This window comes from Dinoponera quadriceps, unplaced genomic scaffold (genome assembly GCF_001313825.1).
Source record: "Dinoponera quadriceps isolate SergipeBrazil2010 unplaced genomic scaffold, ASM131382v1 scaffold1069, whole genome shotgun sequence".
Classification (NCBI taxonomy): domain Eukaryota; kingdom Metazoa; phylum Arthropoda; class Insecta; order Hymenoptera; family Formicidae; genus Dinoponera; species Dinoponera quadriceps.
Window position 1 is genome coordinate 536,576 of NW_014555200.1, and position 25,780 is coordinate 562,355.

The 25,780-nt window shown below is 47.1% G+C and overlaps 1 protein-coding gene across 4 annotated transcripts in view; it reads right to left on the reverse strand.

Moving 5' to 3' along the window:
- Positions 1-25,780, reverse strand: part of LOC106743444 (keratin, type I cytoskeletal 10-like) — a 95,879-nt gene that overhangs the window by 30,958 nt on the left and 39,141 nt on the right. The window contains exon 1 of one of the 4 annotated variants that reach the window (XM_014617289.1): positions 24,538-25,096. The exons of the other annotated variants lie outside the window; for them this stretch is intronic. The gene's annotated coding sequence lies outside the window, so the exon portion shown is untranslated. Of the gene's footprint in view, positions 1-24,537; positions 25,097-25,780 lie in introns of those variants that run through there. 4 annotated transcript variants of the gene reach the window in all.

Here is a 25,780-nt window from a genome sequence, read left to right on the forward strand (position 1 = left end):
GAGTGCTTCCTCCACGTGTAGTATCTTACCGTCGGCGTAGCTTGCCCGCTCGCCTGGAACGTCGGTAAATACCGTAAGAGTAATCGAACAACGCTCCCGCACGTGAAAACACACCGACACGCTCCATAGGGTTTAGCACTCGATATTGTTTTCGCAAAAGCTAAATCGTGGGAAATCCTTCTCTCTCTTTCTCCTTTTTTCTCCCGTTAAAAAACAACGTCGCTCTTTTCACGCTATTTCCGCATGACATCCGGAGCTTTTGTTTGTCGCATTGAGGTCTCGTTCACGGACTCTCCTCCCTCCCTCTCTTTTTAATCTCCCCTCTCGCTCTGCGACAGAGATTTATTAATGCATTGCCAAAATGAAAAAAATATGAACCGACCGGACACGACACTTTAAGAAACGCCGCGTTAAAGTCACCGCACCAGCCTGAGAAGAATACGATAAAAGTAACGATTAATCACGCGCGAGCGGACAAAACCTCCCCCTACGTTGCTCATTTGAAACACTATGTTCCTGTTTTTCCCCTCTTTCTTCTTTACAGCGCGATTAGCGCGCGCTCTCTAATGGATTTGATCCGTCGCTCGTATTTTCCGCGTGCGATTCGACCTCGTTACGAGTTTTACAAATATCATTCTACTTATTCGTTTTAAGTTTCATACGTCGCTCTATCTCCCTCTCTTTCTCTTTGCTTTCGGCGGCGCCAGCTATAGTTCCCGTAATTCCCCACGGTTGTAAAGTGACTCCCCCGGAGAGAATCAAATGGCTTAGCCGCCAAGTTGTAGCGATTCGCGCGCCGTGGTAGCGGAATATTTCCCAATTGACAAAGTTTACACGCGCCAAAGCGTCGAATGTAACGCGCGCTCGCGTATATACGTACGTTTCGATTTCTCTCTGGCGTGCTGAAAGCCCACGCGCACTGTCGAAACGATACCTCATTCGCTCGCCGTCTCGAATTCGCGCTTGTGAAACGTCAAATAGCGTCGTTAGCGTACACGCAAAACTAAATTACCGGCGTTGCGTCGTCTTTGTAATCGCACAGCTTTCTCACAACCAAGTCGCGCTTTTCTGTCGCGCGAGCTCCTCCTTTACGCATCTTTGCGTCGTCGGCCGATGTTTTGAGAGTCGCGCGGAAAGTTGTCAGCGAATTTTTCTCTCTCTTTCTCTCTTTCGTTCGCATCGCAAACTCAAGTATTTATGAGACAACGGTGCGAGCGAATAGGGGAAGAGTGAAAAGCAAAGTCTAGTATAACGTGATAGCTGAAATGCGCGATGGCTGTATTGCAAACTGATCGAAAGTCGATCGCGCTTCTTGCAGCCACTTTGAAATAACGAATTAACGATTCTCCGGAGCGACTTTTCGTGCCGCTCCCACTTGCAATTTCATATTCCAGTCACGTTGAAGCGCGAAAAAGACTTCGTTCCGCGGAACCGGGCGCTTGGTAATCGATCAGAGATTATTGCCATTGATTGAAATGTCTATACTTTCAGATCCATAAATATATTTCGAAGATTATTTCAGTGACAGTAAGCGTTCACGCGAGCTTTTCGTTTGTCGGACGCAGTGGAAGACTGCGATCCCCCGAAGGACGTTGGGAGGATGTTCGATGAGTAAGAGGATTTCCGGGGCGATAAATTAATAAGAATTAACGGCCGACAACTGATGCGCGCTACAAAAAGCACACATTCTCATACATACATACCCGCATACGGTCAAAGAGAAAAAGAGCGAGCCGGAATCAACATCCACGGGCGTACGACAGACGCGTTCACGACGGCTGAATATCGATGTCGAAAATGTTCCAAATATCACCGGAGTATCAATATTGCAACACCATCGAATCGCCGAAAGTACCTGCAGGGGGTGCGCGTATTTTCCATTTTACGCCGGACTCCGCGCGTCGTAAATCCGCGCCAAGTTTGATTAAAGCCCTGGCGGGCCGTGCGCGCCGACGAGTAATCCCGCGCGCAATTCGCTTGTTCGCGATTTACCCGAGAAACAATAATCGGTTTTGCGTAATGCGTAGGCGATCGGGTCGTGCCGGAAAAATCGCTCGCGCCGGCCGCTCGGTATTTACACGGGGAAATACGGCCTGAGGAAAAACGGATGACCGGCGCGGAGTTGCGGCTTGTCGGTCCGGCCGACAAATCCGGCCATTTCGACCGGCGGAGGTAAAACTTGGCGAGCCCGTAGCTCAAAGTAACGAACGTATCGCGGCTGTGAACGAGTCGGATAATTTTGTCGTTTTCGCACCGGAGCGGCCTGGGACGACTCCGAGCTTCTCTCCTCGGGCCGCGAATAATCGCATCTCGCGTTCCGAGAGTTCCGAACTCGGCCGCGACCGTTCGATAAGACTAGCCCCTTATTGTCCTCGATTTATCACGCGCCTGTGACGCTTCATTTTTCGACCGCGCTTTTGATTAAGATTCGCCGAAAGTTGCCGTGGAAATTCGCGATAATTAGACGACCTTTTGCCGCAGAGTAATTGACTCGTTATTAAATCAAAGGCAGAAATTATTTTGCGAGAGACTCGCACGGGCGAGCGACTCGGGCAAATTAATTCGAAAGAGCTCATTACGAGCATGATAAGCGAGATATACATAGGTCGCTTCGTTAAACAGTGCGACTGAGCGAAAACATAAAGTTGATTGCTTCGTGTGCGTAACGAGTATTGAAATATCGCGCAGCACAACGGTGGCATATTTCGAAATAGAGTCGGACTCTTTTTCTGGACCCGAATTACGCGCGAATAATTGATTTCGCCAGTATCGCGCTTTTGGGTAAAGGGAAAACAGCGGTTCTCATGAGTACACATCGAACATCAATAAAGTTTTAACATTTACTGCATTCAAATTCACTAGTAATTTCCAGTCTTTTGCATCATGTCTAAATATGCGTTGTGATAGTTGATTATTCAGCTGACCTGTCATTTTTGTCAGCTTGACATGCCGTATTTTGCAGGACTAAGGGACTTTTTAAGAGTGACTCTTTATACTCGTTATACCCGTTACTCATCTTGAAACCCCCGACTGTTATCGCTATTCAAGAAATAACGAGTCGTTACGACTTCCATTATTTTTTTCATCAAGTTCTGAAGACCTTTTATACGCTTGTCGTCCATTTAATACAAACGTATTTTACAATGTGCAAAGTAACGGTTACATTTGTTGCCGTTATCCAACACATATAGAGGAAGTGCGAGTAATAATGAAATAGTCGGGTAATATGGAACACCATGATTTCTAGTTTATTTTACAAGTGTCGTATAGTGTACATCTATATTATGTACGATAAAAAAGAGAAAAAATAACGATGCCGAGTATTACAGATTAGTCTGTATTATACGCCCCTTTTTTATAAGTATTGCATGTTATACTCTATTGTTTCTTTTTTTTCAGAATGTCAAAGAAGCATGTAGGCCTGTAGGTCGTCCAAAGGCGTAAATAGTAGGATAAAACTAATATGATGTTATATATGATACGTACATTTACATGACATTATAACATTATTATATAACAAAAAGTATAAAAATATAAGTTTATATAATAGAAAGAGAGAGAAGATATTATAATATAATAAATATATATAATATAGTAGTATTCTATTATAGACTATAGTTGCGATTAACAATAATATTTATCGAAATACGAGAAAAATTACTTTTTTTTACAGGATAAATGAGGCATTCCGTTTTACCAGACCTATCCCATATTATCTTTCCAAAATCTATTTTCAAATAAATTGATATAACATCAAATTAAATATGGATAAACGAAATCCGGTAAAACCACGCGTTATAAAAAACACTTGGCATTACAACTTTTGAAAACTAATTTCAGTTATTTTTAATAGTTTTCGATTTATCTTAAAAAAAAAACTTTTTATTTTATGATATCAGAATTTCCTACTCTAGAACTGTAATATCGTTACCAAGTCGTTGACGTTATTAATAAAAAAAAAACGTCGTTACACACACACACACACACACACACACACACACACACATCGAGCCGTCACTGAAAAAATATAACTCACAACGGTGTTACAAATAACACGTTGCTTCTCAATCCTAGTTGGTCAACACCGGTCATTTCGACGGTTCGACATATCACATATCATATCGTATCATGTTGCATCTGGACACGATACGCACGACAAGAAAACCACTTTTTGGCCCGGCAAACGTTAAGGCTTTATTGAAGGCTTGTTGTAGACACACGTGCACGAGCTGGTGCGTGACGTTTCCACGTTTTCGGTGTATTTACGGTACTCCGTGTCCGCGATCAAGAACGCACGAGCGCGCTGCGTAACGCGTCCGAGCGCGTATTCGTGGCCGCATCCGGCGGCCGTACGTTATTAAATCGCGCGTTACGACGAGAACACGTGGCGAACAACATTAAACGGCATCGATGGCCGCTAATGTCCGGCGTGTGGTGTTCAAACGCTCATAAAACTCCGCGTTATCGGGATTTCCTGTGGATTTTCGCAGGATCCAATCGCTCCGAGAGAGATAGAAAGAGAAAGTGAGAGAGAGAGAGAGAGAGAGAGAGAGAACGTGGCGATCGAGTAAGAGGATTAACGACGTATATTTCAACTATTATTTCGACGGAATCACGGAGGCCGGCAAATCGCATTATCGAAGAAATGTGCGCGTCGGAAAAGCTCATGTGCGCGGAAGAGTTTCGACCGGACGCGTCGGCTTGCCCTCGCGTCTCCCGTTTGTCGACGCACGTGAGAAATCAGCCGACCTGAAAGAGCCGCACTTTCTCTCTTTTCTCCTTCTTTCCTCTCTTCATCGCCGAGACGAAAAAAAGAACGGTGCACCCGAGCCGGACAAGTCCAAAGCCAGCGTTGACTCCTCGGCTTGCTCTTCCGCGCCGGAATTACCGAGACGGCGGGAGAGCCCCGTAGGGAAGAGGCACGCGAATAAAGTCGAGTCACTTCGCTCGTCTCTTTCAACGGAAAGTAATAAGAAAACGCGGGCGTAACTTGCCACTCGACCCGCGTCGGCCCGCCACGGCGACTCTCCTCGCATCCGCGGCGTTATTTATCGGCACTCTCGCGAGCCGAGGAGCTTATGCAATTCGCAAGCTGTCCGAAATATATCTCCCGGGGATACGTCTACCGTTACCCTCGCAAACACCCGTTTTGTCATGCTGCGTCTGTCTGTCTTTAAGTCTGTCGGTACGTCGACGGGCCTGCGGCGCTAACAAGATTTTCCGCCCCTTTAACCTTGAGAATAACACCCGAGACGTTGACGCCGAAGTAATACCGTAGGTCTCTCAGACCTATATCACGAAAAAATGGTAAAAATCGCGGGTAGGCCTCTTAGACGTAACATGTTACTGTCAGCGTTAAATCAGACTCGGGGGGCCGCCCGCCCTACTACCTGTGCGCTCGCAATCTCGGAAAATGAAAAACTTGCGTATCCCCGGCAAATCCTGATAACAGTGTTCTGCGGGAAGTGTTTGGCGCTGCCCCGATACATTCGTGCGCAACAGGGGCGGAAAGTTCGTAAAAATGTATGACCTATTGCATCGTGCGCTCAAAGAGCGACGTGTCGTGCTTTTCGACAGAGGCCGCGAGAATTAAGATCGAAGCCGCTCTTCATCGCTCTCGTCGTAGACAAATAGACGCGTGCATTCCCTGTGTCCCCTGTATGTCAAAATTCTTTATTCACGCGCTCGGCACGACGGATTAAACGTGAAAAAAAAAAGAAGAGCAGCGCAACAGGGCAAAAAATCGGCACACAAATCACGGGAGAGCGCGGTGCTATCGACGCAAATTAACGAACGCGGATTAATGAATCGATGAGAATTAGTCGCGGAGCGCGCAAATAACGTTAATTGGAGCGCGCAATAATGCTCAAGCTGTAAAATTAGGAAGAGGCAATCGCGGCCGAAGCGAGCGCATTCGCGTGCTCAGGTACGCGTGTTGATTTCAGCGTTGCGAACATTCATATCAATCGTCCGTGCCTCGCAACAACAACAATTTCCGAGAGGTAACGCACGCTCGCAATATGGAGATTCAAAGTTGAGCACAATTTCGTTATCACGATCCGCGGAGTTTAATCGATCCGCCGGTATGACTAGTGTTTAACACTTAATTCGAGCTTAGCTCTCTCTCCGAAAGCATCTTACCCTAACGGTGCATACGTGCACGCACACACACGCGGCACGTTGGTATATGCACGTGACATTCGACAGCATACGCACACACAGACAGGAGGCCTCATGGATACGTGCCGACGATCCCGACGAGAGTGAAATTCTATTCCACGTTCTATCTCCGATATCGCTCGCGGAGATTTATCAGCAAAGTTTCTGATACGCCCGTTCGGCCCGCGTGGCAAATCTTTACGCTATTCGATTCTACGCCCAACTTACACTTTCCCGGATAAATAGAGAGATAACGCCGTATACAGGCTTGCGCGCCGAGTTGTTTCTGGTGCATGGATTTTTCCGCGCCAGAAGAGAGCGCACGCGATATGCCAAATATTCGTCACGCTCCAGAAGGCCTCCAAGAGAGATTCGGCGAAAAAAAGAGGAATGATCTGTCGCAATCTTCAAAGGGAAACGGAGAGTCTCTTTGGTTCTTTCTTCTCTCGAGAAAATTCTCAGACGAGTCTTGATTTTTTTTCACACAGCGTTGCGAAAACAAATTCCAGACGAGTCTGCCTTCTATGTGTCGGACAATAGCATTTCGTAACTTTGGTCCTTTTTCCGCGATAGAAAAGAGAGAGAGAGAGAGAGAGAGGGAAAAGAAGAGGACGAGAAGGGTGGACGATAGACAGGAAGTCCGTAACATTTTCAGTATAAATGGCAGTCATCAAATATGCAGTCGGATTAATAAATTGAAGTTACGTGCCTTCAAAAGCTTCTGCCGAGTGCTGTTAAAAAGCTTCCGCCAAGCTTGTATTAATAACGAAACTTTTATATCGCGCTAATTTATCCGTTGTAGCGCGACGTAGTACGGCAGTATTATTCACTATACGAGCGCGGCATAAATCTCGGCGGCTGCCGCCTAGAGATACAATTTCCGCCCGTAAGTCTTAATTCAATTTTACTGATTCAATTCGCCGGTGTTCTTTCGCGTTGCGTGTATCGAATTCACGAACGAGGCTACGTGTCTTGTTTTCCAGCCGGAGTTCCTTCCTCGCTCGCACAATCCGCGCATTATCCAGTCTGGAAAAATATTTGCCACCGCAAACTCCGATGAGGACAAGGACGTCAAAACATCGGAAACTTGCTGGATAAATCTTCCCGCGGCGAAGCAAATCTTCGCCCCTGCGTGGCGCATGGGCGAAATTGTCGCGATATGCGATGGAGGAGCGAAGACGGCGAGACTCGTCTCGAGTAAAGCGTTAAACGTGAGCACCGACAATATTAGCGAAATAAAGTTTCGCCGTTTCATGCTCGCTTAATTCTTAATTGCCTCAAGCGAACTCCGGCGGATCTCTCATTTTCTACGATTTGGGGGGATGTTCCGTTGCAGATACTAAAAGGCGACAATCGTAAATGCGGTTGCTATATCACCGAACCACACGTGTCAGTCCGTGTTGTACCCGAGTGGAAACGCTGCGAGGTGCGTTGTGATCTGTGATTAAAGGTGCGCTCCATTTGTCTCTTTATGCTTTAGGCTTTCAAAGCATAAGCATAGTTTAAAACTTTAGGTTTTCATACATTATTTATACATAATGAAACATTAATTTGGTTAGGCGTATCTGATAATGGACAGAATCAGCCCATTTTATCAATCGTTCTTTCTAATTAATCTTAAGAATCTCAAGAATCAAATTTGGTTTTTATAACCGGAACATTCTGTTTCCTTCAATCAAAACGCATTCGGTTGTCGATTGTCAGGTAGGTTCAACCGAATTCATTTGTCACTGCACTGGATTAGTGATTTTACACGCGCCATTAAGTAACGAGAATCTTTGAAACTTCCAATTAATCCCGCCCTAATTAATCCTATCCTAATGAGACGAAATTAGGATTTCGTACTCTCTAAATTTCCTGAGATGAAATCTCTCATTCGAAATGAGTGAAAATTTACCACGTAGCTAGAAAGCTTTGAAGCGTCTAATGGACCATATTCTGAGAGACCAGGTGAGACCGAATCAAGATTCCGTACTCCCTAAATTTCGTGGAATGAAGTCTCACTGAAAACAAGTCGAAAATTCACTGTAAACGACAGTGACGTACTCTGCTATTTAGAATCAGAAGAGTGGATGTTTAATTCAAAGCTCAGAGTGGATTCTTAAACTATATCAGCGGATGTTTTAGTCGATTAGAGAGAATTCGATCTAATGACACTGAAATATATCCAATTCACTCCTCAATTTCAAATTAAAATATCAATTCAACACGAATGAAAAGTTACTCGAAGATTTAAATGACTCGGCCGTTACTCCACTTTTCGAGTGGAATTTCTTTCGGAGAAATTTAGAAGGCGCATATTTTGGAAAAGGATGCTTTACCATGAATAATAAGTACTTGCTTGTTGCCGCGTGTTTCGATATGCTCAATTTTCCGACGGCTCTTTTCCTGCCTATCCCTCATTACTCCCGTTCGCCTGCCGGAAATCGGAGTTACATGGGCGTGTCGCGTGTCGAATTTGTACAAGAGCGCGAGTTACGCTCGACTATGAATAAATTTGGCGAGAATGACAGGCGGTTAATCGCTTGCCGTATGTTTCCGCTATCGCTGCCTATTCCCGCGCGATCATATACTCGACGAACCTGAAATTCTATCTCCTGTGCTTGGACCGCGGGAGATTTGTCGGGGAAGTTTGTGATATCTCGACTCACCGATCGGCTGGATCCTCGGATCGCAATATTGCGATCGGCGGGCTCACGGGGAGTGTCAAAATTCGATTTTCGGTTACACGAGCTCGAGGGAGGCAAAGAGAAAGACAGAGAGAGAGAGAGAGAGAGAGAAAGAGAGAGAAGCAAAACGAGAGGGTGTTGCACGATGATACCGAAAGATAATGAACGATCTTACGATCTGCCTTAATAAACCAGCCGCGGGGCTCGCGTTTTACGGCGATTCATATAGTTTTACGGCGTTTCGTCCGCTTTAATCTCCGCCCGTATGAATATTTCACGTGGACGAAGCCGCAACACACGAATCTCCCCTCCCTCCTCCATCGACCCTTGCTGCGGACGATAATAATAAAAAATAATGACGCTCCGCGCGTCATGAATACGGTGTCGCGTCGGGCTTTCTTTCCCGTCGGTAAATTGCAGATCGAGTACGTGCTCCTTCGCCGCGACGCATAATACGCGTGTCCACAGACGTCTTTCTGGCATTTATTATGTTGCACGGCGGAGAACGGAAAGATAAAAAGAGAGAAAGAGCGAGTGAGTGAGAGAGAGAGAGAGAGAGAGAGAGAGGGAGGGGAGAGATAAAGACAAGGGAAAAATCGACCCAGCTTTTTAATTAAGCGTGCTTCAGTCAAGATTTTCATTATCATGCGCTGCGCTACAATGACGAGGGCTTACGTTATTGTTTTTTTTTAAGCTAATTAGAAAATGTGCGTTTTTATTATAATGTTCTTAGTCGGATAATTCGCTGAAACGAAATAATTAATCCCTTAATTTGCGTTCATGCGACAGCTTTTGCAAACTATATCAATTAAAACGATTAATATCGCGCATTTCACATGGAAAAGGCGGAAAGGGGGTCTTTGTGTTTGTAATTGAATAAATAATTAACGCGCAATAACGGATAATTTAAAGCGCACACAGATACATGACATTATGATCGCGGCCGGCGAGATTTCGCGATATTTTTCCGCGACTTAAACCGCAACGTCCCATTCGATTTATCTGTCACTGGCGACTTCCGCGGGAGTTCGGGATTTATATTTCGAACCTGCGTCCCAGGTGCGGCAGCAGGGGAAGCCGCCCTCTGTGTCTCTCTCTCTCTTTCTATACGTATATATCCTCTCATCCTTCTCTCTCAAGAAATTTCAATTTCGATGATTAAACGCGAGCTTGAACGGCGCTCCGTACCGTGCTCGCAGCGTCCCCGTCTTGTGTACCCTATTTTATTTCGTAAGCAAAAACGGTAAATCACGGGCTGTACGGATTGTCGCACGCCTTTGTTCTCGACGGAGGGCGTACAAAAGTATACGCGACCGTACCAAAGGGACAGGTCACACGAAGGAGATACGAATACCAAAATGCGAATTTTCCATTAAAGATCCCCGTGTGTACGGCACGTCGTGTAGGAACGACGCGCGCGTCCTTCTGACACCTCGAAATTGAGCGGAATTTTCATTCCCGACTTGTTTTCGCTCCATTACGGAGACTCGCTTGACGTCAGGTTCGAGGAGGAGTCCGTTCGAGAGGAAAGAGCAACTGGAAAGAGGAAAGACGCCTCTCGTCCAATCGGAAAGAGAGAGAGAGAGAGAGAGAAAGAGCGATTATCAGCTAAACGAAATAATAGATCGGCAAATAAAATTGACAAAAAACAACCGGCGCGCACAAAGGTTGCGCGCGCGTCATTTACATTGTTAAGCCGGCCGCTTCATTAAATACCAACGATAATACCAAAGGTTCGGTAAAGTGAGGCTGATCAAAGTATATATCGATTATTTCGCCTTGCTGGCCCGAACGGCTTCTGCGAGGCACTATCTTTTATTTGTCGGTAATCAAGTCGCGCCTTGATGAGCGTCACGGGAGAATTATGGTCTCTCTCCTCGCACGGCGGGTGCTAAATAATTATAGCAAAAAGCTTGATCTTTCAGCATCGTTCGCGGAAGTCTATCGGGCGCGCGCGCACGGGATGTGCGCACGTAAAGAACTGTTGCGGAAGATAAATTGCAACGGCCACGTAGTACACACGCCTACACATGCGGCAATGAGCCGCCTTGTCGTGTTTATGTCCGTTTTATATGTACATATTTATCGGTGAACGTATCGATGAATATCGAAAACTTCAAGATCGCGGGAGTTCCGCGAGAGAATTGAAAATTTTCATACGCGGGAACCTTTTATTCACAAGAGGAGAACACCGCTCGCGCAAAGCGATATTCTCGAGAGCAAACTTTTCCCACGAAACAATTTTTTCCTTTCGCCGCTTCCGATACGCGCTTCACGATGGCGGGGCGCGCGGGTAACGTTGAACGGAGACAGCCTGTATATTTATGAATACGTCTGTGAGGAACGCCACGAGAGAAAGGCTTGATACATACGACGCTGTCTTCGCGCGGCGAAATAAATGGATCAAGAACGCCGCAGGGGGGAGGGCAGGGGGGAAGAGATGCTGAATTAATCATGGGCGAGCTGATACCTCCCGCGTGCGACTTTTCCTCCGCCGGCCGGAAAAATGAGTCACTCGCTCGGCCGAACGTGAAAAACTCCTCCGGCGGCGTTTCTGGCGGTGTTCCCGCTCCCGTTCTTTGCTTTAGGAAAATTTACCACCGATTTCACAGGATGACGTAGCGCGAGGTAACGTTGCCGCGAAATGCGCGCAGGAAATTATTGTCTTCGCTCAGGCATCGAAAAATCTCTTTCGCCCGGAGAAAAGTATTTCTCGAGCCGGGGAAGAGGCTTTCGCTCGCACTATCTCGACGTACGAATCGACAGATTTATCTTCGCCTCTCGCCACACTCTCCCCCTTTCTCTCTCTTTTCCGAGCTATGAAGCTAGGCGAGCGTCAGTGTTAGTCTGGCGAGTAATAAAAATTTGAACGGGCGGCTACTTTGCGGCTGCGTTTATTTTTCCGCGAAAGGGAACAATAGGAAGTGCGCATTCATCCTCCTTTTTTCTGACTCTCTCTCTCTCTCTCTCTCTCTCTCTAAGTGTACACATACTCTTCTCACGCACTACGATTTGAGGAATTTATCAGGACGATTAGCGCATAGCGATGTGCACAGTTTCGCAATACGCAAAATATAATCTCGCGAAAAATTTAACGCAAAAAAGAGCTTACTGCAAAATGCAACGTCGTATTTCACAGTTAAATTATTAAACTGTCAGCAAAACGGCATATATACTATATACATGTATATACAGATATACATATATATATGTACATGTACATATAGATATACATGTATATACAGATATACAGATATATATATATATATATATATATATATATTCGCGCAAAAGCTACGAGTTCTTCGCGTGCTTCCTTTAATTTTCCACGCTTCTCTCCTGTTACTCTTAAGGTCTTCCCAAAGCCGCAGATTTTTAAATTACAAATATGTCTTATTCAACTCGGCGGGATATTCGAATCAGAAATAGTCGGGGAAAGTACGAAAACAACGGCTAATTTCAAGATTGAATAATTCATTTAAATGTATAGAGTATTAAAAATGCTCATCGCGTAGGAAAAGTTAAAGTTAGTTTCGCCGACGGTCGAGCATTTGTTTTTTACCACAGTCCGACGTGAGAGATTCCTTTGCGCGTGTAATTTCGTAAATTTAAACGACATTATCCTTAACGAGGCGACGAGACGGTCTCTCTAAATGGCGTGTGCGCCACAATTAGGGGCCGCGAGACGCGCGACGGATTAAATCATTAAAGAAAACGTAGAAGCAGCCGGATCTCCGCCCTAATGCTCCTCAATTTATCTCTCGCGAAGATGCGTCGCCCGCCCTCTCGTGATCCTAACGTCGGATCATTAACCCCTCCCTGTATTTGCATTACAATACCTCGCGCCGAAACGGCCCGAGCGAAACTCACCGTTAACAGCCGTTTCGCGTAAATCGCGACGAATTTTTCGCGACCGCGACAAGATGTCCCGATGAATAATTGATACTCGAGATATTCGACGAGACAGATCTTAAATAAATTCATATTGCCACGAAAAGGATCGATGTATATCTTGAAAAAGAAGCAGTCGGGTCTACAAAATCAGCAGTCGTCTTCGCTCAAAGAAAGGTTATACCGACTGAATAAATTACACGTTTACGCAACATATAATATATTAATATATTAATATATTAATATAATTAATATATTAATATATTAATATAATTAATATAGTAACGTTAATATAGTTGCTAACCAAATCGTAATTGTTGAATCAACTGACAATTCATTACAAGAATTATATATTTTATTCAGTGGACTAAAAATTCCAAATTAATGTCACGAGATTAAGCACTCTCTCTCTCTCTCTCTTTCTGTTCCTCTATGCGCGCGCAAGACGCATCGCTCGTAACCAAAAAATAAATCAGGCACTTATTAGCGAAACTGGCTACGCGGACTGTTGTCTTGAAAACGCACAAACTCATTAGAAGATTATATTATACCGACGTGGTATTACGTTGGCCAGAAAAGAGAAGTTTCTCATACTTAGGAGCTGCGGAGGTACGAATGCAATTTCGCGCGTCGCACAATGTGCGTCGACAACACGATATAAAGGGCTTAATTTAATTAGCGAGAGATTTATTTAATAAAAAGGGCAGCCCAATCTCTTTTCCCTCCTTCCATTCCTACCTTCCTCTCGTACACGCGTTCTCTTCACGTGGCTTATTATTTTGTCCAGTTAATTCCTCCAATCTCTCACTGTGTGAGAAAATATAACAGAAGTAGTGGTAAATTGAATCGCTTTAATGCGTTACTTGATACGTTTGTGGATTTTAACGGCGCACCGTCTGCCGGCAAAGCGAGGAAAAACCGTGAACCGCTAAACGACCAGATATCAGCCGGAAACAATTAGTCAATACAATTGATTTTCATTGCCGCATATAATTCTGATCCGACTGAAAATGGAAATAGATGATCAATAACGGCGCCCGTTGTGTAGGTGTGTCGAGGATACTCACACCATGGTTGGAACTTATTTATACCTCGCGTACCGGTGTAATATCTTAGCGCGATGCGATTCGATAGAATCGAGATATATGCGATCCAATCGTTCGCGCGTGCACCTCGCTAATGGAACATTATCGACGCCACCGACACAAAATACTACGTTTCGTTGTTGCAGGGAGTCCTTTTATAAAGAAAAATGTGGAATTGTATCGAGTGCGTCTGTAACGAGAACGAGAGCGAGAGAGAGAGAGAGAAGAAAGAAAAAGAGGAGGAGGAGTGATGAAGGGAGAGGGAAAGAAAAGACTTCTGGGGGCGTCAGGAAATCGGTAATAATTGGAAGTAATTGAGCCGAGTGTTTCGCAAGATGGGAAGAGACCCATTTCTCTCTCTCCCCTCCCCCCCTTTTTTTCTCCTTCATCCCCTACTTCTCCATCTCTCTCCCCCGATTCTCGCAGGCTCTCTCCGTTTTTGAGAATTTAATCCGTCGTCTTTTACGTCAGTCGTTAATTACAACACGGCCGGCCGCTCGCCCTCTCCGTCACACGATTTATAAAACTTTCGCCGTGGCGCCTCGCGTTAATGACACGTGTATACAAGCGAGAAGAAAAGGAAAGGGAGAGAGAAAGAAGGTGGATTTAGAGCGGCTCGTTCGGTAATCCGCCGAAATATTTGCGAACGCGTGCGACACAACAAATACGCTATTCGCGTAAAGAGACGGCCGCACGTTCGTTGAAATATACGAGGGATGCAATTTTTATCGGCGCACGCTCGCGTTTTTAATGGTGCAAGCCGGCGACGTGGCCGCCGGGGGGGGGGGGGGGGCGTGTAATTTATGCGTGTCACGTCTCACGAGGGAGATTTCGCGATCCCCCACGCAACTGATTCGCGCCGAAAGTAGCTCCCCGGCAATCGCACGTAAATCAGACATTTCTCTAAACGCGTTAGAGAGCGAGCGCCGCCGAGAACCAGTCAGTCGCTTCTCGTGTCGTGTAGTGAAGCAAACATTACGTAACGACGACGCAGATCGTATCGGAAAAGACGCGAGATGATAAGTCATGTTTGCGCGCTCCGCATGCTCGTTCGCTCGTCTGAAAACGCGAGGGCGAAGAATCGACGTGTAACGTCCTTCCCGTAATTTCCTACACGATACACGTCGTCGTTCTCGCATCGATACTTTGACCAGCTCTGTGAACTCTGACACGAAAACTTCTAACGCGAAAACGGACAGTTGCCGGCGGCTTTGATTAACGGTCCGCAAGATGACAGACGAATTAAACCGGCGTGGAGAAAGCGGAAGAGGAGCACTCGTTAAATTCATACGTCGCGCGACGATCCGAATGCGATCGCTGTCACGAGCCTTCACCTGGCCCCGGTGGTTTTTATTCTCGTCATTGTTCCGAATCTCATATTCCTTCCAACATCTGCGAACTGACCGTAGGCAAAACATACACACACACACACACACACATGGACGCAGCACGTCATGGAACGCGCGCATATCAATTTACAATTAAAAACGGCTCATACGATAAATCGCAATTCGTTCGCGTTCTATCGATATCGGAAAATAATCGAAGGCTCCGTCGAATATAAATTACGGTAAATATTTAACCATACAAATGGATCGTCTACGAGAGGAAGGGAGGAGGATCGCTCGGGAATTATACGGGAACGAGCTCGCCGGCGGGGTGGTCGCGGGGTGATCGAGGGAAATTTCGCGCGCGCGATCTATTCGCGAATAATTTAGATCGGACGCTCGCGCCTTCTAACACGGCCCGTCAAACTTCTCACCTTCCCCCCGATCCGCGCAATTAAATGTTAAAGAGACGGTGGGAACACGCGAGGGAGAACCGTCTTGCACGCACACCGTCGGAGCGTTCTTGTCGCCGGTCGTTAGACGCGCGCGAGAAGTCGTTAATTCCTTCGACTTTCTGACAGTCGCCCGCGCGATGGAAGTCTAATAAGCGCGAAACTCGCGTCGCGACCACGCCTGACTGCCGCTGTCAGTGTGATTCAAATTTATTCAAATGCACGTTGACAAATGAAATATGAGCATAAGCAGATGAACGGCGAGATCGAGAAAGGGTGAGGGGGAGGGAAGGAGGGAAAGGGAGATAGAGAGAGAATGAGAAAGCGGAACGGAGAGAATGAGAGGAGTATTCACATGAAACTCGTCAGAGTGATGGCCACACAGAGGAGCTGTCGGTTAGGAAAGCTTGACTGGATTACAAAGACATGCTGGAAATGCACGAACCTACCGACTATGTAATGGCGTTTCCACCGTTCCGAGACGTTACCCAGAATGTTAAATCCACGAATTCTCACGCCAGTGCGGAAAGTGCTTATAAAATGGCAGTCTACGAGATGACGGATCTAACTCGCCGGTAGATGTATTTAGATAAAACCGAGATGAGACGCGGCGAGGTGAAACGAAAGAGAAGGTGAGAGACAGAAAGAGACAGAGAGAGAGAGAGAGAGAGAGAGAGAGGATGCGCAAGGAAAATTGTCAGTGTAATACCCTCATCTGAAATTCCTCCGGAGGATGTTCGGAAACGGAACGTAGTAGAAAACTTTATTACTACGGCCGACCCCCGACAGTAATTATATTCCGCGGAATATAATTATCGCGAAAAGCGATAGCCTCCGCGTCAAGTCCGATATGCATTATTACCGTGAGGTGCATCAAGTTGAAAACGAGTAACTCGCTCAGACACGTACGAACCCCGAGAGTGTAAACAAGAGCCGTTACGTGAATCCGTGTAATTATACAAGCGAGCCGCCTCGAGAGAGAAAGAGAGAGAGAGAGAGAGAGAGATCGCGTTCCAATCGGGATCTCGGTTCTTAAGTGTTTCCGTTGCATCAACGAACTCGTTAAAAGTTGCCTAACTCCCGGAGAACCATCCCTCGATATTGCTGTATTACATGAAATATGTGTGCATTAACCCTTCGCGCTCGGAGCGCAGTCGCAGTAACGTTTCGCTTCAGCAGCTCGGATGCCGTTTACATTCGACATGAATATGTTTATCGTAGTACAAAATATAAATATAATGCTATTTCCCGGCATGTGGTGACCTCTCTCATACGCCTGCTGGTGTGCACGTTGATTATACAGAGGCATGTGGGACCTACGGTTTAACGCCGATTCCGAACGGCAAATTGTTAAAAAGTTCTCTTGGCAAGGATACCCTCCTGGTGGTTTGCCATTGTCTTCCGAAAGAGGACAGAAGTGTATGAAAATGTTTGGCTCTGCCAGAAGAGAATCGAGAACCTCAAGACCTGTGATATAGCAGACCAATGCAATATCTGCTGTGCCAGGCTCGCGCTCGCGAAATATAAAAACACGTTATTAAATCTGGAATCGTACCTGCGCTTGCATTATGATAAAACCGAATGCTTCTTTCTCCTCACAGAGAGTCGGAGGGATTTTTCATTATCATCGAGTCGTCGGAACGCGAAATGTTGAATTCGCTGCAAAGTGCAAAGGATTAAAAAAACATAGGCCGTTACCTCTCGTGTTACAAATGAAATATGAGGCTTCTATTTATCCGCGCGTGCTGTATTAACAGCTCCTACGTGTTTCGATACGCGAACACGTCCATCCGTCCTCCTTGCGGTTCTTTTAACGCGCACTTCAGGTGTTTTTCCCGGGACTCTATGTTACATCGCCTTCGGAAAAATGAGGCGGTTTTTATCGGACGGAGGCACCAACTCGTTAAGCTCCGGAATGGCCTAAATTATCCCCGAGGGTGTAATTAACCCTCGGTTAAGAACGATTACTACGGCCACAACTTTCGCAATAAATAACCCGGTCGTAAACACGACGAAAAAATATTCACCCCCGGGATCGCAAATGCGTTTAATCGCCGAAGTATGCTCCCCGTCGTTACGTCATTCGCGGAACAGATCGCGTATAACACGTGCGCGATACAAACAAATTCGTCGCTCGGGCGGCCAAGCAAATGCAAATCCCTCAATGGGATTATTACATCGTATAATAAATTCATTTGGTGTCGTCATTAACGATCGTGCGTCAGCCATTCATGACGGCCCACCGGATATCGGACGTTCTTTCGTCCACGGAGACGACAACGAGTGCACAAAGAGAGCCTGCTGCTTTCTTTCTTTCTTCGACGCGTAATATTAAGCTGCAATATCCTCCGAGCATCTCGTTCACGTAATATTCTTACGGCATACAGACGGCAACGGCGGGACGAGCTGCGCGGTAGGAAAAATTAGAAAGGACACGCGCCAAGAAAAAGAGAGAGAATATTCGCCGATCTCGTTTCGTCGGAATCACCGGCGTATCGTCGTTCTTAACGACGGGCTTGAGACACACCAGGTCACCCCGGATATACGGTGAAAGTCCCGATGCGCTGCGAATATTATTCGCGAGCGAAAATCCCGGCAAGTTTCAACAAGAATCAAGAGAGAGGGTTGAAGAGAGTTTCAAACGAGCCGCGAGAATCCCGATGAAGTCTTCAACGTTTTGGAAAAACGTCTCGGTTAAGATTAACCCTCTAACGGTAAAGTTGGGGTCGGATGCGACCCCACGGCTCGTTTACAACGTGCACGCGCTGTTCTCTTCTTAACGAATGCCATTATTATTTATTCCTTTTACTTATTTTGTACATTGATCACATAAAAAATGTACAAAACGAAGCATCGGGTCGGATCCAATCCAACTTTCTTGGATACTTGTTGAAAATCCACCTTGCCTTTTAAGAGAGTTAACAATGCGATTTATACCCAATGTTGTCACGGAGCGTATAATCCGTTATCGGTGCGCATTCTCATTTATTATCAGTGAACATTGAAGATCTTCGTGGCGCTCGAAACTTACGAGAGATCCCTGAAGAGATACTTGGAAGAACTTCTCGGTTCCGCTTGATTTTCGAGGCGAATCAGATCTTCACATGATCGAATTGCTCGGGAACTTTCGAAAAGATTCGAACGCCCATCGCTGCTCGTGAAAAGTAGAAGAAGAGGACGAAAAAAAGGGAGGAGGAGGGTAGGTAAAAGAAGAAGCGACTACGCGACGCGTCGGCCTATTCATCGAGCTGTACCACTTGCCTCGCATCTCGCCGTATTAACCCCTTGACATACAATGACGAGTCTGACTCGTCATTCATTTCATGGGCCACTGTAGACTTTGACGAGTCTGACTCGTCAAGCGCTTTTTTCGGCGGACGCCGTACAGTTTACAATTAGATTACATAGTATTACATAGTAATAAAATGTACTCTTTCTCAGCTTTCACGTAACTGTTCAGTTGAGCGAAATTAAACAGTATTTTTTAGTCGCATTAAGTTCCATTTAATTTGTATGTCAAGGGGTTAAAGAGCGACGCCGGCGTCGAGGTTATCGAAAGAGAGAGAGAAAAAGAGAGAGAGAGAGAGCCAAGAAAGTGCCGGAGAGTTATTGCGGCCGCGTTAAACCCGTTTTAACGGCTTAGCGAAACTCGCTACCGCGCAACACGTCTTAACGGCAAAGCCTATATGGAAAAAGGCGAACTAAACGCGGCGTCGGGATCAGAAATAAACGCTGCTCGTCGCGACGCCCCGACGCAGATCGCGGCCCCGCTTCGTCTCCCACACCGTCCTCCCTTTGTCTCTCAGCCCCACGTTCATTTCCTTACAAGCTCGTTCCGCTCCTTCCTCCTCGCAGACGCGAAATGCACGGAGACGACGCTCGTTACACTTTACGCCTGTAAGTGGGCGTGAGAGTGCCTCTCGAAATGAAATATGAAGAAGAATATAATGTATTGTATACTCGCGCGTTTTGTCATTCGCCGACGCTTCTGAGTTAACGCACGAATTAAAGTCAAGCCAGACCGGCGGGACGCGTGACTTAATTAGAATCTCAAAGACGGGGGTTGAGTGAAAAAAAAGGGAGTACGTTTCGCCGACAGTCGCGAGTGTCATCATCGTTACGTCTGCTCCCGTGACGAACAAACGCGTATGACTCACCACGCGCAACTCTCGTAAAATAGCTACAACAAGAGCTCTATGTCTGTTTCGCCGCCGTGTTTCGTCGCCTATATTCTTATCATAGGTATTCTAGATTCTCGAAACGCAGCCGACGCGTTACGTGGTGCGCGAATTCGCCGCAATGCAAATGGTTAACCACTGTCGTGATCCGATTTGCGCTCGGATCCGGCGCGGAAAACCGAGGAAGAAACCGTCGCGGTGACTGATCGAAACCGAAAGATGGAGAGAGCAGAATAGAATAGAGAGAGAAAGAGAGATAGAAAGACTCGATCGGGACTACTCCCGGTGCATTTGGCAACGCTGAATTTTTTATCGACCCTTTCAAGCCCGATTGTTCGCGATCGGAAGTTTGTTCCTTTTGCGAGATCCATTTCCATACCGACGTGACATCGAATATTTGCCTCCTCCGCGATGTCCCCAATTATTACATCCTATATTTAAAGTCGCGAGATAACGATACCGCGCTCGTTTTGCTCTTACGTAACTGCAAGAGACTCAATCTTATCGAGATAAAAGTGACGAAGCGAAATCGATTCTTTTACGTCGGTAAAGACAACAATGTCGTCTCTTCCGCGGCGATCGAAACGCGGTGGCACGACGACGGTGATGACGTGTTTTCTCGCAGGAACCATACGGAATTTCATACTTGATTTTATTTTGATGGAAAGCCTATAGCACGGTGTCATAAGCGGGATCCATCGCGCACTGATGTCCGATATAAACTTTTAAACCCGTCCTCCCCGAATTTATTTTCTCCAAGTGAAATATATAACGCGGAAAACTTTTCCATATATCCGAGCGCCCGGCATATGCGCTTAGAACACGTTTGCACGCGTAAAGAATGAGTAATAGCCGGCGGAATATTCTCGAGAAAATATAATATAACTTTTCTCGGTGAAAAATTTGGACGGGAGGTCTAATTCGACGACGCTTTTTGTGTCGTCCGCCGTCGAACTTCCGCCGGCCGTGTTATAAATAAATGTTTCAAGGAGTGAGTACGCGAGTGCTTTCAAAGTGCCTTTGCGCGATCCCGAAAAATTGCCGCATCGCGAGAGTGTATCTGCACACGGATAATCCAATTTTTCATTTATTTCATTTTCGTGCGCAATACATCGGAAAATCGAGTCGAGCGGAAAAGCGAAATCCTGCGAAATCCTCAGTCACGATTCCCTCCCATTTCCCCCTCCCTCTTTCTTCCTTTCTCTCGCAAAGATAATTCATTAGTCGCACCTAATGCGATGAATTCCCCCCTATGCCGGCGAATAGCTGCCGAATTACCGGCGCATTCGCTCATCTTTAATCCTCCTTTATCTCAAATGGGGCCGAAAATAAATCGCGGGCCTGCATTCCCGCGAATTCCTGAATTCACGCCTGCGGCGGCAACCGACACAATAATCTTCGTAGGCCATTATTACGTCAAGGATGCGCGTTTCGACCCCGGCGCGGAAACCGGCGGAACAGATGTTATTATCATGCCGGCTCGGCGATTCTTCGTTCTGATGAAGCGCGCGACATCCCCGTTTCCCATCGATTCGCGCCGCACGTCCGGCACATAAGAAAACGACGGCTTCGGAGATCGGGGAGATAGAAAGAGTATAATTCCTCTATCGTCGCGATCAATTCCGTTGGGAAGCGCGAGCTTCGCGTCGTCGTCGTCATGGTCGTCGACGGTATGACGCGTCGCAGAAAGCGCGGCGATGAATTATTTACACATTACGCAGTGCGCCGTGTTTACCATGCAAATTACAGCGGAGTAATGATCAACCGGGGCCGTTCCGTGCATTCTAATGCGTCGTCCGTGGCGAAGGGCGCGAACGAGCGGCGCGACGCGACGGCGGTGAGACGGCCGGACGAGTGCGCGTCCGCGGAAAGAAGCCCCCACCCTCGCTTCAACCTCGATCCATCTAGATGAACAAACAAACAACAACACGGCCGAACAACAGAGTGAAAGAACCGACGACGAGGCACGATGCCACAGCCGCCGGTATATATATCTATGCTCGCCGGCCAATTAGGGGATGCAAATAACGGCCGGTTCGACCGGGAGAATTAAGGGGGACACCTGGCCGATTCTCACGCGCCGGTAAAACCGAGGGCAGTTTCTCGGTCCTGCGTTGTACGAGCGAGCGAGCTTGTCGCTCCTTTTCAGCCGCCCCCGCGAACGGAAACGAGCGCGACAAAGCTACTTTGTTGCTGCTAATTGCTTCACGATCAGCAAGCACGCGAACCGAGTACCTAATCCTGCTGCAAAATTACACACGCCTGACGTGATACAAGGATACACACGTGTACGCGCGGAGAGAGCAAGTTGTTTGCACGCTCATGCGTGCGTTTATGCCGCACTGTCGCTAATTCTTCGGCCTCTGAACGCAGTCAACACGCAATTAGCGTAATCGCACTGGGCGCAATCGCAGCGGGAAGATACACGAAGAACAGTTAGTATATCACGCGATACGTACGTCGCGTTTTTTATTGCACCTATGCTTTCTTTTCAATGAATTCAATGTTTCGCTCCAATATCTCGATGATAAAAGACGTAAAAGATTTCCGATTCTGGAAAGTGAGGTAAACAGTGAATTTTATCGTGATATTATCCATTAATAAGTATACAATAAGAAATTAAGTATACAATAAGAAATTCAATTGTTAAATAATTGTTAATTATTAAATAACCGGGGATTAATTGTTATTAATGTATTAAATAAGCAAAAATTAATTGTAATATTTTTATAAGAGCCAATTATTGAAACGTAGTTGTTACATTGTTAAATCCGCATATTGGCGAACAATTATTCTGGACTTATTGACTTTTTCAATAATTCCCTGATTCTTTTAAATTTTAGTTTGATTCCAGCCCTCTCATCATATTGAGTAATCGCGTAAGAAGGGAAGAAAAACCTTTTTCTTTCTTTTCCTCGTATGCAATTCGTTCTATATATTGGAACTAAATTTGTACAATTTACGCCGTTCTTTAAATTTGTACAATAAAGCACTTGTTTCCGTTAATTGAGTGAATAAATAAATAAATAATCGGGAATTTTCATACCGTGTTAAAGCCCGACTTCCGAATGCGGAAGGTTAAAGAGAAGAAAGTTTTCACGGCAACAGCACACGTTGATCCTGAAGATAATCTACTTTCCTAATTGATATATTTTGCAAACGCTCGCGTTTGTCCCGCCGTTATCTCCCTATCAGTGCAGGTTGCGCGTGCACTCACTGTGACAAGCGACGCGTTTATCTCGCCGAAAACATCGTCGGAAAAGCTCGGAGCAGTTACTAAATTGCGCTCGTTACCGTTTATCGCGAGCTACGGGCGCGTAAAGTATGTTCGAGGGCGTCCTCTTTGCGCAGAAATCGCGCAGCACCTGATATCTGCTTACGATAGTAGGCAGCAAGTACCGATAGAGTGAAGATATCGGACGTAAACGAGGTGTGCACGACCCGTGTCGTGTGTGACCAGAATAAAACGGAACATATATTTATATATCGGAAACTGTTAACCTTTGACCGTAAGCGACCGTGAGGAATCTCGTCATATCATGCGCGCGCGACCTGCATTTCCAAAATTGGCCGATTTCGCATTTCCGCCGATCGGAAAATTCACATCTGGTACGTGCGAGCGCGATTATCCGGTGAGCTTGATCTCTCGTTTGTCGAGCTGAAAGTCGATCCGCGTTCTCGATAACGGCGATAAATTCACGAGAGACGGGGGATGAGCGATTTCCGCGAGATGAAATTATTGTTTATCGTTAATTTAATTAAGAGACCGTCCATCGTACGAGAGTGAATAAATAATTTTCATGCACCGTGGCTGTTGAAACGAGAATAATAAGGGTGCAGCGCGCTCGCACAGATAGGTGCGCTAAGTTAATTTACGGCTGCGGTGGCCGATATGATGTCGAAAATCCTTATTAGCGCGGCCGCCATAGTTCGACGCGCAGCAAACGCGATGACCAGGACGAATAACGAGACGAGGCTCGTTTACGCTCCGGCGCATCAGACGATCCCTTTCAAATAGGAACGTGGAGGGTAGGAGGGGGGAGGGGGAGATGCGCGCAAAGAATTCTTCTAGCGAGATTAAGTTTTAAAATGATAAGCGAGCGAGCGAGAGAGTGTCGTTTCTCCCATCTTTTCATATTTAATGCACAATTTATCCGTTACGTTCTCTCGCGAGCGTGAAAAATCGAGACAAAATGAGAGAATACGGTCGTAGGCGATTAATTACTTATCACTCCCGTGTACGCGAAACGCCCGATATCGACGATCTCCGCAAATAGCTCGCGTTTCCTGAATACCGATTTATACCCGCTCGATTCTTCGCTCCGGCTGAAATATAAATGTCGAGAAATTTCACCTGCCTCGTACAGAAAGAGAAAGAAAGAGAGAGAGAGAGCCTCCTGGATACCCCTCCCTCTCCCCCGTCTCAACATTTCCCTCAACCGTCCGCGTAATCCTCCGGACAACAGAGCGGACCCTTTCTATTTCATTGATCAATAACGGTGTATCAATCGCACGTAATCCTCTTCGCGATATCGCGTTTTGATATCGTTTCTCTCCCCTCCCTCCCACGCCCGGTGTACCTCAAGTTCCGAACGCTTCAAAGGATCGCGTTTTCGCGTCTCTTCGGGGCCTCCGCGAGAGATCCGATATTTCGGAAATTTCGGCGCGATCTTTTCACCTCGTTACACCCGCGTTCGTCGCTCCACGAGTTCATTGACATCCGGCCACTGCCCGATTGTCTTCTCTCCACCCGGACATTAACTCGTCTCACTCACCGTACGATCTGTCGAGACTCCCGGCTCTTCTCCCGTGACGTTAGGAGGACCGATCACCCATCCAGCAGGGTCTCGTCGCGCTCTCGATCCACCGGGAACCGGATCTCATCCGCGCCGGCTCGATCGCGGGAAGTCAACGCTCGCAGCCGATCTTCTCTCTCTCTCTCCTTTCCTCGATCCTGCCGGTATATCTCGCGCACTCGGAATTCGGCGAACTCCGCCCGAGGAGGCGCCGTACGTGCTTCTGTCGCGGGGCCGTCAGAAAATCGCCGAGCGATCCATGGCCGATCGCGGTCGCGCCTCGGCAGGACACACGGGATCCAGCGTGATTAACCAAGCACGGACACGCGCGGGAGGACGATCCGGACGGACGAGGATCGAACGATGCGTGTGTCGCGCACAGCTACGACGAGTACGTGGAGAGCTGCCGGCCGGTCCGTCGGACCTCGTGGATGCTGACTTGTTGGCCCGACCGAAACGTGCCCGAGAGAGAGAGAGTGGGTGGAGTGCGCCCCTCGCCAGGTCGCCGACCGTGCTCTCTCCTTCGCGTCCTGCGAATGGCCTGTACCGGCGGCGCGCTCGCGACTGGGATCCTGGATTTCGGATGAGGGCTCGCTCTCAAGAATCAGCACGCAGGCGCCGCGCACTCGCCGTCTCTCTCTTCCTCACGCGCCGACTCGCCTCGGCTCTCTTTCTCCCTCTCTTTTACCAGCCGGTGCTCGCCTACCTGCTCCTGCTTACTTGTGCGGCTGAATACGAGTAACCTACCCCCTGCCTGACCCTGCCTGCCCGCCTGCGTGCTCGCTCGCTTGCCTACCTGGCTGCCTCGACGTTATCATGCTCTCTTGAATGCCGATATCTCGAAAAAGACGGGGCGCGCTATTAATAATTAGCCCCGATGACGTGGTCTTAACGACAACGCGCGGCGGGCGCGCGTTCTGCCGCTTCCTGACGTTACCGTTCGGTTAATGACGTTGAGATGCTGGCGTTAACGCGCCCCCCCCCCGCATCTCCACGTAAATGCATCAGACTAATCGCGTCAATCTGGTCGGCGGGCCTTGAGTGGCGCGCGCGCGCGCGCGCCGAGCGAGGGTGATTAACGCGTTAAAGCGAACGGGTACTTCTTCTCTCTCTCTCTCTCTCTCCCTGTATATCTATCTATCCATCTATATACCCTCTTTCTCTTCGAGCAAAATTGGAGATTGCGAAATTTCGCCGGGAAACGAACACAAGTATCGGTTTG